This window comes from Charadrius vociferus, unplaced genomic scaffold (assembly GCF_000708025.1).
Source record: "Charadrius vociferus isolate BGI_N301 unplaced genomic scaffold, ASM70802v2 scaffold101, whole genome shotgun sequence".
NCBI classification, from domain to species: domain Eukaryota; kingdom Metazoa; phylum Chordata; class Aves; order Charadriiformes; family Charadriidae; genus Charadrius; species Charadrius vociferus.
This window is the reverse complement of record NW_009646941.1, coordinates 758,436-769,542: the sequence shown is the minus strand read 5'-3', so window position 1 is coordinate 769,542 and position 11,107 is coordinate 758,436.

The following is an 11,107-nucleotide window of genomic DNA, read 5'->3' as shown; positions in this document are numbered from 1 at the left end:
ATCAGGGAGTGTAGTGATAGGATGAGGGGTAATGGTTTAAAGCTGAAAGAGGGTAGATTTAGATTAGATACTAGGAAAAAATTCTTTAGTGTGAGGGTGGTGAAACACTGGATCACGTTGCTCAGAGAAGTTGTGGATGCCCCATCCCTGGAAGTGTTCAAGGCCAGGTTGGATGAGGCTTTGAGCAACCTGCTCTAGTGGGAGGTGTTCCTGCCCATGGAAAGGGGGTTGGAACTAGGTAATCTTTGTTATATCAATAGCCAACAAAATCGTCCTTGACAGGATTTTTTTTCATAGCTTGTCTATCCTGACTTCACTATCTATCTATCTGTTGGAGTGAGTCCAGAGGAGGGTCACAAAGATGATCAGAGGGCTGGAGCAGCTCTCCTATGAAGACAGGCTGAGAGAGTTGGGGTTTTCAACGTGGAAAGGAGAATGCTCCGGGGAGACCTTATTGCGGCTTTCCAGTACTTAAAAGGGGCCTACGGGAAAGATAGGGAGGAACTCTTTATCAGGGAGTGTAGTGATAGGATGAGGGGTAATGGTTTAAAGCTGAAAGAGGGTAGATTTAGATTAGATACTAGGAAAAAATTCTTTAGTGTGAGGGTGGTGAAACACTGGATCACGTTGCTCAGAGAAGTTGTGGATGCCCCATCCCTGGAAGTGTTCAAGGCCAGGTTGGATGAGGCTTTGAGCAACCTGCTCTAGTGGGAGGTGTTCCTGCCCATGGAAAGGGGGTTGGAACCAGGTAATCTTTAAGGTCCCTTCCAACTCTAACCACTCAATGATTCTATGATCCTCCTTTCCTTAAAAGACCACCTCCCAAAACCCTGCATGCTTCCCTGTGTAAGCATTCAAGTGACACAGCTCTGCTGAGAGAATGGCAATTGCCAACACCTCATGTGTCACGGCAGGGCTGGGGTTTCCACACTGACCACGCATCTCCTTCATGCTGTGACAAATAAGAAGCAGCTCACATCTGATGGTAGGAGTCTTTGGCTGGACCAAAAAAAAATTCCAATGGCCCATCTAGAGGAGCTTTTACTCTTAATGTCATACTCAGTTTTGATCAAGGATATTTACTGTCTGGGCTGGCTATCAGTGAAATGTGACACTTCAAAGAAGTCATACATAAAAAGATAACATGGAAACTCTAGTACATGAATCACAAGTGATAACGATCTACCATAAGTGGCAGATTCATTCTCCATGTCAATAAAGTGTATTGCATAAGTGCAAAACAGAGCCAACTTTTGTTGGATGCTCACCATACTATATGGCTGGCCGTTTGTAAACTCCACCAAAATCAGTTAGGCATCTGTTCCCTTGGCTGTTTCTTGAACACTAAAACAAATACTTCGTAAGAGACACCACAAATTGTATTTTTTTTTTATTCCAAGGTTTCTTTTTTCTGGATAGTACATTCAGAAAGGGGAAAGAAGTGAAGCATTCTATTCATATGAAATATTTGGAAGATCAACAACTACATTTTCCCCTCCAATTAAGTATCCCCATGAGATAGAATAGCATATATTCAACAAAGAGAATGGTGTTTCTATTTTTGCCTGTGAGCTGGGTGGTCCAACTGGTTAGTGCATTGGCCTTTCTCCACTGAACTCTTTGATTTTAATAATAACTTTGGGCACAATAGAATATGAGTATGACAAGTTCATCCTACTTGTCCCTACATGTGTTATAAAACCTCTGCACAATATTTACTGTAATACATTGGGGAAATTTGGAAACCAAGGGAAAACATCAATGTATAGTTATTTTTGCATAAGTTAACGTTACCAATATAATGAAAATTTAAATGAATACTTATATTGATCATATGATTTTTTTTATCAAGTTTTACATAAGATAGCAATTTTGTCATCATTTTTTTCTCAAGAAAATATGTGACCATTTCTTTTTACTTCTGCTTATATATGTCTTCCCAACATCTCTAGAAGTCAAGACAAAGGGGTATAGATAATATTTTCCATCTGCTAGCATGTTACTTATACCAGCAACATTTTAAAAGTACCTTAAATGCTCACTGTTATATTTCTGGAAACCAAAAGTTTGCAAGATTCAGTAGTCTGCACTGAGAGTGGAGAAATGCAGTGGTGGAACTAATGGTTGACTGACATTTGTTTAAAGCCATCAAGCTAAAATGAAGGTTAACCTCTTTAAAGGAAGGTGTTAAGACAGTCACACGCTGGGGTCCAAAAGCAAAGTTCTTGTTCTTTGAAATCTGTAGACTGCAGAGTATCTCTATCATTGGACTCAAAGGCATTTGTGACAAACAGAAGTGTACTATAGGAACAGGAAGGTTCAGATCCAGAAATGTATTTCTTTGGCTGCTCATAAGAAAAGAATGTAAGACAACTGCCAAAAGATACATTTCTCTACTTCTTATCACGCTTCTCTCAGAACCTTATAATGAACATTGGGGTGATATTAATCTGCACGCTTAACATCCAGAGTAAGAAAACTTTAGAAAACACCTTGTGTCTCCAGCCAGAGAGGTGGTCCTCCACGTTACTGCTCTGTGAGCAAAGGAGTCCAACTCTGATCGCTTACCGTGAAGTGCATTGAGAGTAAACTATAAATACTATACACTTAGTGAATGCAAAGCACAATTGAACCTGTCCAATTATCTCACGTCTAACCCAGTGAAATCAAAACTTTCACATTTGAGAGCTTAAAGGGAGATATCCAAGTTAAAGGTAACTTCATTTTTAAGTACAGAGCAACTGCAATTCTTACCCAACCTCTGTTTCAGCTGTCTGCTTTCAAAAAATACTATGTAGATGATGTACTCCAGCCACAAAAATGCATCATCTCTTAATCATACTACTCTAGACTTTAAAAAAAAGAAAAACCACTAAATTTGTTCAGTATGAAGGCACAGGACTCTGCAAAGAGACTTCACAGTAAAGAAAAAACTAGAATTCAGATAAATTGCTTTGACTATTGTGACAGTTTTTAAGAAGATATAGTTTAAAAAAAAAAACAAAAACAAACAAACAAGAAAACCCCTCACAAACCCAGAAACAAAACCAAAACCCTAAACCTTACTTATAGCATTACTGCAATGTCTTAATAAGTAATTTTGAATTTTGGAGAATTTTCAGAAGGATAGACCACAGCCAACTATGTAAAGATGCATGCAGAAAACACAGAAGCATTAGTTTTTATTGATTTTATATGTCAATATTCTTATGCCCTGGAAGATTTGGGGGTTTTATTATAGCCCCACATCATGACAGGTTTCCAAATACTGTAAATTGTTCAGTACTATGGAAGATAGTCATTCATTAGATATACAAATCGTTACTTGAGGAGGGATTTATGGCTAGACCTCAGGATGCCTATTGTACATGATTAATTTATACGCAACATGCTGTGAGCACATTTAGTGTCTGTGAGCAATTTTTTTTTTTTAATGTATCCGTCTGGGAAAAGTGGGTCTCAATGTATTCCTACTTTACTGTGACTTTTCAACTTCCGTTATATTACATACACCTTGCAGTAGATTTTATTAAATCTTTCCATTCTACCCATGAAACATTACAGAGTGTACTTTGTGTTTAAACAAGATCCAAACCTTTATTTGCAAGTTTTTCATGCTCTTTGGAGAAGTCTAAGGCATGTTTAATTAGATTGTTAAAAGACTATCGGTACACATTTACTAGGATTGAAGTGTCCTCAATGAGACACAAATTATTTCTGTCCATAATTGTCCTTTCATGATGAGTTAACAGAAATCAGACATTTTACCTAAGTTCTCAGTATCTAAAATATTGGATTCATCTGGATAATTTTTACTCACTTCTTTCTTTCTTTTCTTTCAGCTATTTTTTAAAAATAGAATTACTATCATCAGATTTCAATTTGAAAGGCTAGAGGAATGTTGATCCTTTGTCATTGTTTATCTAACTTTGGCATTTTTACAGACTGAGTATAATTGAAGAGTATTATCACATTTACAGACATGCTCTTTCGAGTAAATTTTGCCATTACGGTTGTTACTGACCTAAAGACTCAGATCTCAGGCTAGAGTCAGATCCTTTGGTTTTCAGATTTCACTTCAAATCAAATCAATAGACACTTAGAGGCTAAAACTGGAATACAACAGATAACACTAGGAGAATGTGAGCAGGGATATTTGTGAAAGAAGAAAAAAGCCCCACAAGATGAGCATTGCAGGTTTCTTAACACAGAATTTACTGTGTCATGGTCTCTGGAATCCACGTTATTTAAGCTGCACTCTGTTTTATAAATTTTACTTGATTAGCTGTGTTTAGTCTCTGGAATTTAATGTTCTTAAAAATTCTGGAAACCAGGACTATTAAAAGTAGTAATCCACAACATGGCAAAAGAATTTGACAGACTCAAATCAAACACTGTTTGTATTTAGAAAAATTCAGAAGGTGATACATATCTAGGCCTTTGCTCTTTCAAGCATTCATCTAACTGTATTCTTGCTCCTTACTGGGGTTTGGTTGTTGCTTATTTTCACAAAAAGCCTCAGCTGGCGTAACTTATATTACTGGATCCTTGATGTACCTATGCAAATAATAAAATGTTGTTTTTTCCTTAAGAAAACTCTTCAGTTTCATTAGTATACATCTGCAGTATCAGAAATATTTGTGACTTATTACTGTCCTTTATTTCTATTTCTAAACTGTCACCCTGAAGCATAAATTGACAGTACTGCATGTTACCAAAACACTGTATCTTTCAGTCTTATAATCTGCCAAATTCACTGTATGTAGCCAGAGCTAGAGTAATTTCCCTCCACTTTTTGCAGTTAAATCAAAATTATTCAACCCTGATTCATAATTATTTCAGATTATGTACAGCATGCAGATGGCGAGGATCCAGCAATCAATCACCACAACTGAAGAACTAGTTATGTTTATCAGTTTTCCTTTCTTATACTCATTTCAGGAAAAGAAATTTTATATAGTAGGTTGCTGTGGTTTAACTCCACCTGGCAACTAGGACCCCAGAGCTGCTAGCTCACTCCCCCCGGTGGGATGGGGGAGAGAACCAGAAAAGTGAAAGTGAGGAAAAACTCGTGGGTTAAGATAAAAACAGTTTAATAGGTAGAGCAAAAGCCGTGCAGGCAAGCAAAGCAAAACAAGAAATTAATGCGCTGCTCCCTATCTGTAGGCAGGTGTTCAGCCATCTCCAGGAAAGCAGGGCTTCATCACGCGTAATGGTTACTTGGGAAGACAAACACCATCACTCGAAATGTCCTCCCCTTCCTTCTTTTTACCCCAGCTTTATATACTGAGCATGACATCATATGGTATGGAATACCCCTTTGGCCAGTTGGAGTCAGCTGTCTCAGCTGTGTCTCCTCCCAACTTTTCATTCCCACCTCTGTCTACTCACTGGCGGGGCCATGTGAGGAACAGAAAAGGCCTTAAGTGCTCGGAAACAACCGAAAACACCAGTGTGTTATCAACACCATTTCTCATCCCAAAGCCAAAAAATAGTACTACACTAGCTGCTAGTAAGAAAGTTAACTCCATCCCAGATGAAACCACAACAGTTTTATCAGATTATTTTGCATTAAGTATTACAGCTTGAGTTATTAGAAAGTCCTCTTTAAATCTGGACTGCCAGTTTTGCTACTTTGCTAAAGAAAGTACTCCTAAAATATGCTATTTTTGCTAGCAAAATCACATTGTTGAAAAACAGAAAAAAAATTAGTCTGCAAATATTCTGCCAACATGTTTGTCAAATACTGGTGTTACTCCAAAGGTTTTAAAAAGTAGTTTTAATGCCCAGATTAATTCCTATAAAGGGCATTTTTTTCTGGCAGAGCTTTTCACTTTAAAGTAATCTGGGACAAATCAGGCAATTTGAAATAGTTGGGATTCACTCACTGCTGACAGGAAAATTCATTGCAACCACCTCACAAATACTGTACTCTAAGCAAATCTCTCTTCTTAGAGACTCAAGTTCATGGGAATCCATTTATTCAAAGTCTCAGCTAATGTACATAGGTCTTTAGGTTGCTGATCTTATAAAATTCTATAAACTATGATCTCATTTATTAATAATTATCCTTAGAAATTATTCTCTTTGTCAAAACCCAGCAAACTCAAGTCTTCCCAAGTGAGGCTTCTAAGTCTGCAGACTAATTCCAGATAGCACCAAGCTGAACGAAGAACTCACAGAATCACAGAATTACAGAATGGTCAGGGTTGGAAGGGACCTCTGGAGATCATCTAGTCCACCCCCCCTGCCAGAGCAGGGTCACCTACAGCAGGTTGCACAGGACGGCATCCAGGTGGGTTTTGAATGTCTCCAGAGTGGGAGATTCCCCCACCTCTCCGGGCAGCCTGTGCCAGTGCTCTGCCACCCTCAAAGTAAAGAGGTTCCTCCTCACGTTAAGATGGAACTTCCTATCTTCAAGTTTGTGCCCATTACCTCTTGTCCTATCACTGGGCACCACTGAGAAAAGACTGTTCCCTTCCCCCTGGCACCCTCCCTTTCAGTCTTTATAAGCATTAATAAGATCTCCCCTCAGTCTTCTTTTCTCTAGACTAAAAAGACCCAAGTCCCTCAGCCTTTACTGATAAGAAAGATGCTCTAATCCCCTAATCATCTTTGTAGTCATTTGCTGGACCCTCTCCAGCAGTTCTGTGTTCTTCACTCCTATTACAGTGCCCCATTAGGACTAATAAGGTTTCCTTTAAAATTTGACCCAGCTGTTTCTTTAGTTCTGCTGACTCAGAGAGTGTGGCCCTGCCACAAACGTCTCCAACATCTTCATCTAGAGATGTCCCATAAGACTAACCAGCAAACAACAGTGACATCTCACTGTTTACTAAACAGAAAGCAAGGCACCTAAATTTCCAAAATTGACGGGGTTAACAGCTTCATGCGTTTAAAAAAGTAGACATGCTTGATCTTAAAGTAATGTACTTTTATACAAAGTCTACATTGCAGAGTAAACCCAAGCAATAATAAACAATTTATTTATTAAAATAAATAAACAAACATAATTCTCAAGAGTTCATAGAATATTTTGGCATTTTTATTTCTCTTTCTTCTTCATCTTTCTCTCTTCATTCAGGTTAAAATTCATTCAAATGGTAAAGACCCACTTAAAAATCAATATAAATGGAAATAAATAAAAAATCATATAATAAATAAGTATAATAAATATAATAAATCATATTAAAAATAAATAAATTAAAAATCAATTAAATTCCCATGCATCATTTTATTTAGAAGCAAATATTTAGTTTAATTACATTCCTATAGTTCATTCACATCCAAACCTCTTTCTAGCCATTTGGAATGGGAATGATTTAATGTGACATTGTCTTCTAAACTGGTGCCTATTCAAGTTCTTAACAAAACTACTGGTTTGTTCAATTCTGATAAAGTATGTATATTTGCTTTTGCAGCAGCTGACCAAATATAAAATGCTGAACAGCCCCCTACAGCTCTATCTGACAAGATTTGTAAGTAACGCTGTTATAGGAGTCTGGTCAGACACATGCACGCTTCAAGGCTTGTATCAGTTGGTCTCCCCAGAGTATTTTCGTTCTAATGATGCTTGGCTTTGTGTTCTTGCTAGTGGCTGAAACATGCTGAAATACCGTACGTGCCTCTAGTGGCTTGTCACACAGATAAACTGGTGGGATTTCCTCTTTACAAGTGACAAGCACACACATAACCCTGGCTGTTTTCTACAGAGTATGTTTCTGCATCAAATATTGAGCCAATATACTACTTACACACAATCTTACACACACAGTCACAGAGAGGAGTCTCCATAAGGTATACACAAACTTTTAGCCCAGATGGAAAATAGCAGCACATGCCCTTGTGGCTGTTACTGTCCTGTTAAAGGGAAGGGAGAAATAAGGTAGTATCTTACATACATGATGGAGATAGTTAGGCTTTCTTAATTGTTTCTGAATGATGAAGCTGAGGTGTTTGGATGAAGTGAGCAATTAAATATATCACAACTTCCTAAAGTGAAGTTGGGCTAGTGAAATTATCTGTGTGTTCCCACCCGCTCTCTGTATACGCACATAAGCAGTCCCTTGAGGTGCTCTCAAAGAATAGCCCAATTGGTTTCCAAGCCAGTCAAGATATTTCAGTTTTAAGCAGCTATGTGCTAAAAAGCTTCCAGTGTTCTCTGTCTGCATCTTTAATGCTACTGAAACGGTGAGACAAAAATTGCGTTCTCCTGCTGCTCTGAGAAGATTGCAAAAATATGTCAAAAGACCCGTGCTAATGTTAATCATAGAGGGGAATACAATGGCATTTTTCAAATATATAGGACTGTGCTTTAACAGGCATAGGCTCTTTATTTCTCCCTTCTAGTCCATTTATTGTTTAAAAAGAATAACTGCAAAGCAAAGAAAAATAACAACAAAGAAAATCAATTAAGCCAAATGGACTAAAGCCTGAAAATTCTCCCTGCATGTATTTCCCATTGATTTTTTTAAACTGCTGTTGTTTTGAATTGTTAGATTGTTGTAAATGTTCTACATACTCAATATTCTTTAAGTAACTTGTGATCATTCACATTTTTATTCTCATAACACCCCTCTGAGATTATTCCCTTTTCAGACAGGGCATTGAAGAATAGAGGACTAAGGTGGCTGGAAGCATGATTAACATCCTCTATAATTTAGATGTCTACTTTGTAGCTGAGGCTACAGTGAGACTGTCACTAGGATCCATTTGATGTTTCCCAGAGAGCATTTCTGACCATTAATCTGACCAAAACCAGGTATCTCTCTTAGAATGCCATGTTAATGAGATTAGAGAGCCTGCTCTCATGTAAATACTTAGACTCTAGACATAAAAACTAACAAAGAAAAAAATATCCCACCCTGAAGGATTCAGACGGAATTCAGATATCTCTGAGTGGCAAATCTTAAGGAGTAATTCCAGCTACACTGCTGCCAGCCCTGCAGGTTCCCAAATAAGCCAGTAATGTGCCTAGTAGTCAAGTCCATGTACTCATACTCTCAGGAAACTCTACAAAGGCATATCTTCTCCAGCTTCATGTTTCAAGCTGTCTCCAGCCCAGTGGTCAACTCATTGCATTAGTAAGACTCTATGCATAAGGCAATACAACAAGGCACGTATCTCAAAGCCAAGTATAGTATCACATTAATGTTGTTCTAGACCCTTTAGAGCAGTGTTAGCTTTCACAGCGAGCTCCAAGCAGATTTGTGCCTATATGCTGCCTGTGACCACCTGAGATCCAGAAACATGGCATTTTCCCACATCCGTTCCCTGAGTGTCTTGGCCCAGCTGGTGTTGACAGAATATGCCTATTATGCACCATTACTATTTGTCCTCTTTCCAAATGTTCTGCTGAGAGTTTACCTAAAGACAAAATAGTAGCCTTGATGCTCCAGAGCCTCTAATACTCTCTAGCTCTCAGTACCTCAGACTTCCTATTATGCAGAGAATCTGCTTTTCTTATCAAATTCACAGAGCTATTTTGGGGTCCCAGCTCATTCTTGCAAAGTTCTGTATCAGAAACACAGATTGTTTAACTAAAATTAAATATCTTATGCTATGTCCTGAAGTACTACTCAGTATTAAGGTTAACAGGTATTTCTGTCTAAGCATCTACAGAGCTTCATTATTCTTGTATTCAGAAGCAACAGCAGTCATTAATTGCCCTTATCTTCCCAATACACCTATGAGGTAAAAAAAAGCAACCTTTTGTTTTCCCTTTGGAACTCAAAGACTGCAAATTCAGGCCGAGATCTTTCATTCTCTGGGAATTAAGTACTTTCATGCCTTTGAGGATTACGGCTTAAGTAAAATAAAGTCCAGCATGGCGGCATTACCACACATTGTCTTTCTGCCTCACAAAATTAATATTTCGCATCAGGATCCAAACAATGTATTGGAGCAGGTACACACCTGCTGCCAGGATCCATGGATGACATTTAGATAGGCAGAGATACCACCTACACCAGCCAAAGAAAGGGATGATCCTAAGTCTCATTCTCTAAGTTAGCAAATGATGATCTCTCAGGCAGAGGGATTCTCAGACGCAACTGACCTGCAGAAGTTACTAAGCCAGGCCAACCTGAAACACAGAGACTCTTCCTGATTCAAAAAGCTCTGTAAAGGCTAAGGCCTATTTTCAAATCTCCATTTAGCCTTACCAGGATTGCAGATTCCATCCAGGGTTCAGTGAAGTTGGATTTTGCATCTGAGATGGAATAATGCCAGGCACATGTATAAACTGGGAGAGGAGTGGCTGGAGAGCAGCCCTGCAGAAAGGGGTCTGAGGATGCTGGTTGACAGGAGGCTCATCAGGAGTCAGCAGTTTGCCCTGGCAACCAAGAGGGCAAACTGCATCCTGGAGTGCATTGAACACGGCATAACCAGACAGTCAAAAAAAGTGATTGTCCCACTAATTATCCTGCTGATAATCCCGCTGATTATCTTACTGATTATCCTGCCCATTGCTTGCCTCTTTGCAAAGGATCCCTGCAAGGCAAATGGATGCTGAAGTAGCACATCCTGAAATAATTCATTATAGCTGTACTAATTGCATTCCTGTACAATACAGGAATGCAATCCCATAAATTGGGCCCTAAAATTTAAAAAGGGTGTTAAGGTACTTGAATGTGTCCAGAGGAGGGCAACTAAGCTGGGGAAGGAGCTGGAAGGCATGTCCTCTGAGGAGCGTCTGAGGACATGGGGTCTGTCTAGTTTGGAAAGAAGAAAGCTGAGGTGCGACCTCATTGCTCTCTACAGCTTCCTGAGGAGGGGAAGTAGAGAGGGAGGTGCTGATCCCTTCTCCTGGGATGCAGTGATAGGACTTGCGGGAATGGCTCAAAGTTTGGACTAGGCACGAGGAAACATTTCTTTACCAACAAAGTGGTCAAACCCTGGAACAGGCTTCCTGGAGAGGTGGTCGATGCCCTGAGACTCAGTGTTTAAGAGGCATTTGGACAACACCCTTAATATAATGCTTTGACTTTGGACAGGCCTAACGGGGTCAGGCAGTTGGACTCAATGATGATTGTAGGTCCCTTCCAGCTGAACTATTCTCTTCTATGCTATGCTATGCTATTCTAACTTTTCTTCCTACCTCCTCCTT